We start from the raw sequence: 8,065 nt of genomic DNA on the forward strand, positions 1-8,065 counted from the left end.
TTACATTCCGAGAAATATGGATAATTATGTCATTAGTTATCCTGCAGTGGATTGCACTATATTATGTATGCACGAACAAATGGGAAATTAAGAGGGAATTCCTACGCTAAGTTTTTTCAAGCAAATAAATTCATGGCAGCATGGTTCATAATGTAAGAGTAAACATTGGTAATAATAATAGTAATAATAATGATAATAATAACGACAACGAAAATATTACTACTACCAATACTTGTAAATTCTAATCCTATCAATTTCAAGACATGGTTTAATAAAAAAAATAAAAAAAAGCGGCTACAACGGAGGTGTTTTGTTATTATGACGTTCTACAAAATGTGTTCCTACAATTCTCTCTCTCTCTCTCTCTCTCTCTCTCTCTCTCTCTCTCTCTCTCTCTCTCTCTCTCTCTCTCTCTCTCTCTCTCTCTCTTTCCGCTCCGGCCTTGTTTCCAAGTAACCTGTTGCACAACCATGCTTAGATGGCCTAATAAGTGCGACACAAGTACTTTTCCACTGTTCATGTCACCATTCTTAAGCGTTTCACAAATTCTGTTTTGTATTTCGCCGTAATAAGATTATCGGTTTGTGAAGAAATCGCCCAAAATGGAAATTAACTCGTAAGAAATTACTTACCAGGATATCAGGTAGAAGATAGTTTGTTTATGAAGTCAAGCCATGTTCTATTTGGTTCCAATTTAGAAGGGTAATCACCAAAACATGTTGGACGACATGAATTTTTGTAACCATCATTTTTCTGAAACCTTCGACAGAGATAAGGACTTTAAAGAGTGTTATATAATCTACAATTGGCACGTTTCGTCCAACTATCTGAGTGTCATGGACAATGGGGAGAATTAGTCAAGCGTTGAGTGTGGCAGCAAATGTGGAAATAAGAAGAGGCCAAGAAAGGAAAACTAGAGGTGAATGACCTTACTCGAAAAGAAAATTCATAACATCGAAATGTAGGGCCATGACGAAGTAATCCTCACATTACCAGGGCATTAAATTCCTTAGTCAAAACTCTCTCTCTCTCTCTCTCTCTCTCTCTCTCTCTCTCTCTCTCTCTCTCTCTCTCTCTCTCTCTCTCTCTCTCTCTCAAAATACCACTCTGAAGTCCTGAAGATTCCATGACGGTGGGTTTAGATTTCTAAATCTAATCCAAGCATCCTACGTACTCTTTGCGACAGTATTGCTTGCAGTGATGCCTGAATATTTTTGACAACTAAATGCGTGCCTGTTGGATATTTGTAAAAGTCTAATGCTATAAATTTTCTTACACTTATCTAAAGTGTCTGAATGCACGCATATAAAGTTCGATAACCTCACTGACATTTTAAGCAACTTTACCATTAAAATTATTCTTTTGTGCGGAAAAAAAATCGAAGTATAAAACATAGTATTAAAAATCACTAAAGATAAACTTATTATTTACATACACAACACACACATACAGACATACACACACATATATAAATATATATATATATATATATATATATATATATATATATATATATATATATATATATACATATATATATACATATATATATATATATATATATATATATATATATATATATATATATATATATATATATATATATATATATATATATATATTTATATGTATATATATAATTCTATGCAAAACTCTTGTAACTTTCATTTATTCAAATTTTTTTTTGACTCAGGATAAAAAACTCATGAGAAAATACATCTGGTCGGCCAAGGATTACAACCATGATAAGGTCGAAACTGGTGTGACAGTCGACTCCTACAGGAATCCAGCAGAAGCTCTCATCAAATAATTAATTTCCTCTTTGGGTCTTTGATCCAGAGATTGAACGAATTTGATATGAAGAGTATTTGTGGCTGATTGAAATATATATATATATATATATATATATATATATATATATATATATATATATATATATACACACACACACACACCCCATATATATATATATATATATATATATATATATATATATATATATATATATGTGAGAAGATATATTCTATAAGTAAAGGTTAGACAAGGTTGGTTTCCGCAGCATTTTGGAGGATTACTATCAGGAAAAAAACAGACACATTCGGCAGGGTATTGGGCTTGCAAACATACATCATGAATAGTCAATTGAAGGGAAGGTGGTTTATGGGAAAAATAAAAGAAAGAAAGAAAAAACGACATTCATACTCTCACATATATACACACATATATAATTAAACACATACACACGCATATATATATATATATATATATATATATATATATATATATATATATATATATATATATAAATCATTATCATCATCATCAGCGGTTACTAGCCCACGGCAGGACAAAGGCCTCTGATGTGTCCTTCGACTAGCGACGGTTTATGGTCTTTCTATACCAGTTTATACCTGCAAATTTTCTTAGTTCGTTAATGTTCGTCTTCTCTTCCTTCCCCTGCTTCTATTGCAATCTCTAGTGATCCATTTTGTTATTCTTAATGTCCATCTATTATCTGCCATTCTTATCATATGTCCTTCCCAAGTCCATTTCTTTTTCGTACGTGTTGTTAGAATATTTTCTACTTTATTTTGCTCTCGTGTTCTTGTTGTTCTTTTTATGTCTGCCATTGTTAATCCCATCATTATTCTTTCCACAGTTCTTTGAGTTGTAACTAGCTTATGTTATAAGGCTCCAAGTTTCTGATGCATAAGTTAATACTGGTAATTAGAATACTTTTCCTTTTAGAGAGAGTGGCATTTTAATTTTGGTAATCGCATTTTGTTTACCCAATGCTCTCCATCCGATGCATATCGTTCTTTTGATATCCGTCTCGTCTCTTGGGGAAACATTTACTGTCTGTCTTAAGTATGTATATTCATTAACAATTTCTAGAGGCTCGTTCATAACTCTTATTTGTTGTGTGTGGATTTTCATTGAACATTATATCCGTTTTATTCATATTAATTTTCAATTCTACATTTCTGCTTTCTCTATTCAAATCTTCTATCATCTTTTGCAATTCCTTTCTTGATTCGCTGAAAATAACCATGTCATCTGCATATCATAAGTTGTTAAGGTGCTACTCATTAATGTTGATTCTTATATTTCCCCAATGTAAATTTTTAAAAACTTTTTGTTGGCATGCTTTGAATAATTAAAGAGAGATATGGTCTCCCTGTCCAACTCCTTTCTTATTTTGAACTTTTTTCACTCTTTGTGTAGTTTTATGATTGCTCTACAAACGTGTATATCTTCAAGTGTTCTAACATAAGATTCATGTATTCCTTGTCTTTGAAGTTCTTTCATCACTGCTGAAGTTTTGACAAAATTAAAAGATTTCTCATAGTCTATAAATGCTAGCCATAATGGTTTGTCATACTTTGTTGAGTTTTCCATTAGCTGGTTAATTACATGGATATGGTTGTTGAATACTTACTTCTAAAGTATGTGTGTACATATAATGCTTAGGTGGTTCATCCACGGTTCAGTACTTGAAGTATGTCTGATCTTATCTCTAATTTACTTATTTTGTGGAAAATTAGCTAATTTAGAATATACGCAACCATATATATATAATTTGATATACATGTGTTTATATACTGCATATACATGTGTATTGATATACATTGCCACCTCCCTTCAAAATCTTGTCTTACTTTATATGTTCCTAGGTGCTGCAAAAGGAATACCATAATATTCAAAGATGGTTAGATATTATGGAGATGATAATCTCCAAGGAATATATATATATATATATATATATATATATATATATGTGTGTGTATATATTATTATTATTATTTTTATTATTACTTGTTAGTTACAACCCTAGTTGAAAAAGCAGGATGCTATACGCCTAGGGGCTCCAACAGGGAAAAGAATCCAGTGAGGAAAGGGAAAAAGGCAAATAAATCATTTTAAGAACCGTAACATTGAAATATATATCTCCTATGTAAACTTATAAAAACATTAACAAAATAAAGAGGAAGAGAAATAAGATAGAACAGTGTGCTCGAGTGTACACTCAGCAAATAGGTTGAGTGGGATATACAAATATATGTCTTTATTTTCCTAGTCCAGCTGGCTTCATGCTAGATGGACCATACTGTCATATGCTACTATGAAGGCAGCATAATGACTAAACTACAATACATGATGTACAGTAGCCAGTAATTTGCAACATAGACTTACTGCAATTAGAAAACTACAGTACCATGATACAGTAGTATTTCTGACATACTTTGGGTACCCTTGTACGAGCATTCTGCTGATACCGTTCATATATTGAATGAATAGTTTTCTTCAATATTCTGATCGAGAATCAGTCATCCTGACCCCACAGTATTAACATTATTTTGGGACAGTGATTTGATACTTCTCTACCCCTAGGGGTAAGAGTCCTTCTACTTGGAGTTACTCTATAGAGAAATCTCCATGTAGTTAATACTGAGGGGAGGCAACAGCATTTGCTCACAGGGGTACACAAGTATGTATCTCCTACTATCCCTTTATAGATTACTATCCTAAGCTACTCTATTGTAAAGGACATTTACATGTTGATTGTCAAGGAGATAATCCATTGTATACTCATTTGGTTTTCCTTTCTTTACAGGAGGAACACCAGATACCTTGTACTGCAGTCCTCTGCAAGGCCAAGAGTAAGTATTTTTATGGTCATAATAATTGCAGGTTTCATGCCCCCTGCAATATTATTTCCGGATCCCTACATTATTGGAACCCACAGGTTTGCAATATATGTCGGACATTAATGTCCGAAGGTTTTGAAAATCCCAAGTCTACAGAGACTAGGGATACAGCTCAATATAAGTTACGCAACTGGGTGAGAGGCTTTCAAAAGATATCTCCGGGATCTTTCCTACCTAATGATGGGATGCGTAAGCTACTATTTTCGGAAGCAAGTGAGGAAACAGTAGTGCCTCAAGAGCTAACTACATCCTCTGACGGCCAGAAAACCTTTGGGATTAAGGGCAAGAAATGCCCCATGGTAGAAGAGGAAAATGTTGCGTCAGAATTTCCTCCGCCTGTGCCAGCTTTAGATCCATCGATGTCAACATCTTCGTCTTCTACCCCTAATTTGGATAATGTGGTACAATTATGTATCCAACTGAAGAATCAAATAGAGAGCTTTCGTAGACAAAACGAAAAGCAGGAAGTAAAACGCAAGATAGATCCTTGTAAAGTTTCTCTTGTCGCTTCCCAGAGGTCAGTCAAAGGACCCATGAATCAAGACCTACCAACATGCTCCATAACCAATCCCTGGAGGTTCGCGGAGCAGATGCCGATTTCAAATGGCAATCTCTGCATCTCAGAGAAAATAGGTGCTGTTCCTTTGGACAAAATTCAATTTTGGCCAAGCTTTGATGCTTTCCCTCATTGTTGGGTTCGACTGAAGTACGAACCAAAGTCAAGAAAAGGAACGGAACCAAAGGAGGTCTTGATTCTCGACCATGATAAGGCACAGACTATCCTTTCAGGTAGTCTAAGAAAGGCGGGTTATTCAAAGTCGAAGGTATTCTCACTGAATAACGGACACCCTTCCTTTCTTGCTCCTACTTCACTCTCATTCCCCTTTATGGGGAAGGCATTTACTTCTGTTGCCAAAGCGGTAGAGGCGGGTAAGCCATGTCCCACACTCGATGAGTGCAAGCCTTTGTCACCAGCTTTTCCCGGACAGGAAAAGAATTGGAAGGAAGTCCATTTGACATTTTCAGTAGGAAAATTAGACAAGGACGTCGCAAGTTGACAATTCAAGGTATGTCTCCCTAAATTGTCTGAGTTGCTCTTGTGTAATGAACAGGAGTCAAAGGAGAGACTTGCGACATCCCTTTCTCTACAAAACTACATAGAGTTGTGTTCAACCTACGAGAGTACCCCAGACATGCTCATGGTCATAGCCAAAATGCATATGGCTATCTTGGTGAAGTACCTTTACGCCTTTATGAAGGCTAGGAGAGCATGTAGAGAGTTTGTGTTCGCTGATGCAACAGTAAAATACGAAACAAGGAAGCTAATATCTTCCAACATCTGGGGTAAAGACCTCTTCCCACACAAGGTCACTAAGGAAGTAATTAAGAACGCCACCATGGAGAACATAGGTCTTCTCCAAAAATGGGGCATTCCTTCAAAGAGAAAATCTTCTGTGGTTGTGGGTCCCCAACCTAAAAAGAAGATTGGAAATGCTGGAAATATCCGGGCTGCTCAACAACATCCCACTATTCCAGTGACCACGATGCTACAGGCAGATGGTCAAAAGGCTAAGCCTACTGACTTCTCGAAGCATAAAGACGCTTCGGCTAGGAGGAACTTTCCCTCAGGATCGCAGGACTTTCGATCCTTCGGTCCAAAGCCTATTCAAGATGAGCCATTGATGGGACACAGAAATGTCCCTACCATTATTTCCTTACCTTCTCCTACAGTTCAAAACCCTCCTGGAGGAGTATACCTGAGAGCTATAGAGCATACAGGTAGTAAGAAAACTTTAGCTCATCGAGTTCCAGGGAAGGCTGCTTCGTGTTCACGAGAAGGACTCAAGATATCAATGAGCCATTCTGAACTTGTCGCCACTCAACAAGTTCATAAAAAACAGCAAGTTCTGAATGTTAATCCTTCTGAACATATGGACCTTGTTCCAATTAAGGGTGTTCGTAGTCTTGTCAGACCTGAAAGGTGTCCTTCGGAACCTTCCAGTCAACCACCCCCCTTCCTCCTATCTAGAATTCATGTTACAGAGAGTAACATTCATCCTAAGGAAGATACGTGTCGGACTCACAGTTCTAAGTATCTTCAAAGGATTGACGAACTTAGTCACGTCAAATTCAAGCCTAGAAATAGTTCAGGTATTAATATACCTGATCAAGAGGCTGGAGTGGGCAGCACCTGAAGTGTCCGGCCAATGTGCATTCAAAGAGATGACCCGGTTCCTGGGACATCACGGATGCAAGATAGGCTTCTAGAAGTCTCGACTTTCTCCAGCTCAGGGGTTTCAATGTTTAAAAAGCCATCGAAGCCCTCAGTCACATCAACTCTCCTCTCCTTTGGAAATATAAAAGGAGCTCGTGAGGTCTGTCAAGAGACTCGGGTATTCAGTCAGAATACCAAAACGCTAACAGGAAAAAGCGCTAAACTTTCCCCAGTTCGCTATAGTGACAGACCTGGTGCTAAGGGCACACCGGAAAGATGCGTTAAGAGCTTGGAGAAAACACGCATCAAACGCTTGAAGAGATAAAAAAAGACTGAGATCGGTCCCTCTTTAATCGCTTCTCTAACAGAAATTAGAGCACGAAAGTCCCAAGACTGCTGGTCCTTTCATGGGTGGGGAAGCCCCCTCCACACAGATCAGGCTCCCTACGATTGATCTGGGACACCGAAGTGATAATAAGACGTCACATTCGAACGTCTCATTCAGTCTTGGTGAAGTTACCCATCCCTCTCTTAAAAGGACGGCACCTACCAGCAGTTCATTTACAACTGATCCACGATGTGACGGTGGATACTCTATTTCGATACAAACCGATAGAGTTGGAATGGTCCATGGGCACAGACATATTCCCTCCCAGATGGGAACAAGTCCCGGAACTGTAATTCGACCTCTTCATCACGAGCGTCTTCAAGAAACTACCTTGCTATATAGCCCCATACAAGGATCCTCTTGTGGGGCTGATAGACTAGATGAGGCGGGTCCTAGCTCTGACCCTAGGTATATTTCCGAAGATTCAGAAATCAACTGCCTTCGTTTTATCACAGAGAACCCAAACCCTTCTTTTCATGATTTTCTCGCTCTAGCGGTTAGAAAAAGGTTTGTGATCTCAAAAGGCAATATAGAATTCTTAGAAGAATACAAGGCCAAGTCAACTAGAAGACAATATGAGTCTTCCTGGAAAAAGTGGGCTGCGTTTGTCAAAGAAAAAGAACCAAAAGAAATTTCAATGAACTTCTGTCTGTCCTTCTTTGTCCACCTTCATAGTCAAGGTCTGGCGGCCAATACGATAAATACGTGCAAGTCAGCCTTGACTAGGCCTCTCCTATATGCCTTTCAAGTGGA

Source organism: Palaemon carinicauda, chromosome 13 (genome assembly GCF_036898095.1).
Source record: "Palaemon carinicauda isolate YSFRI2023 chromosome 13, ASM3689809v2, whole genome shotgun sequence".
Taxonomy (NCBI): Eukaryota; Metazoa; Arthropoda; class Malacostraca; order Decapoda; family Palaemonidae; genus Palaemon; species Palaemon carinicauda.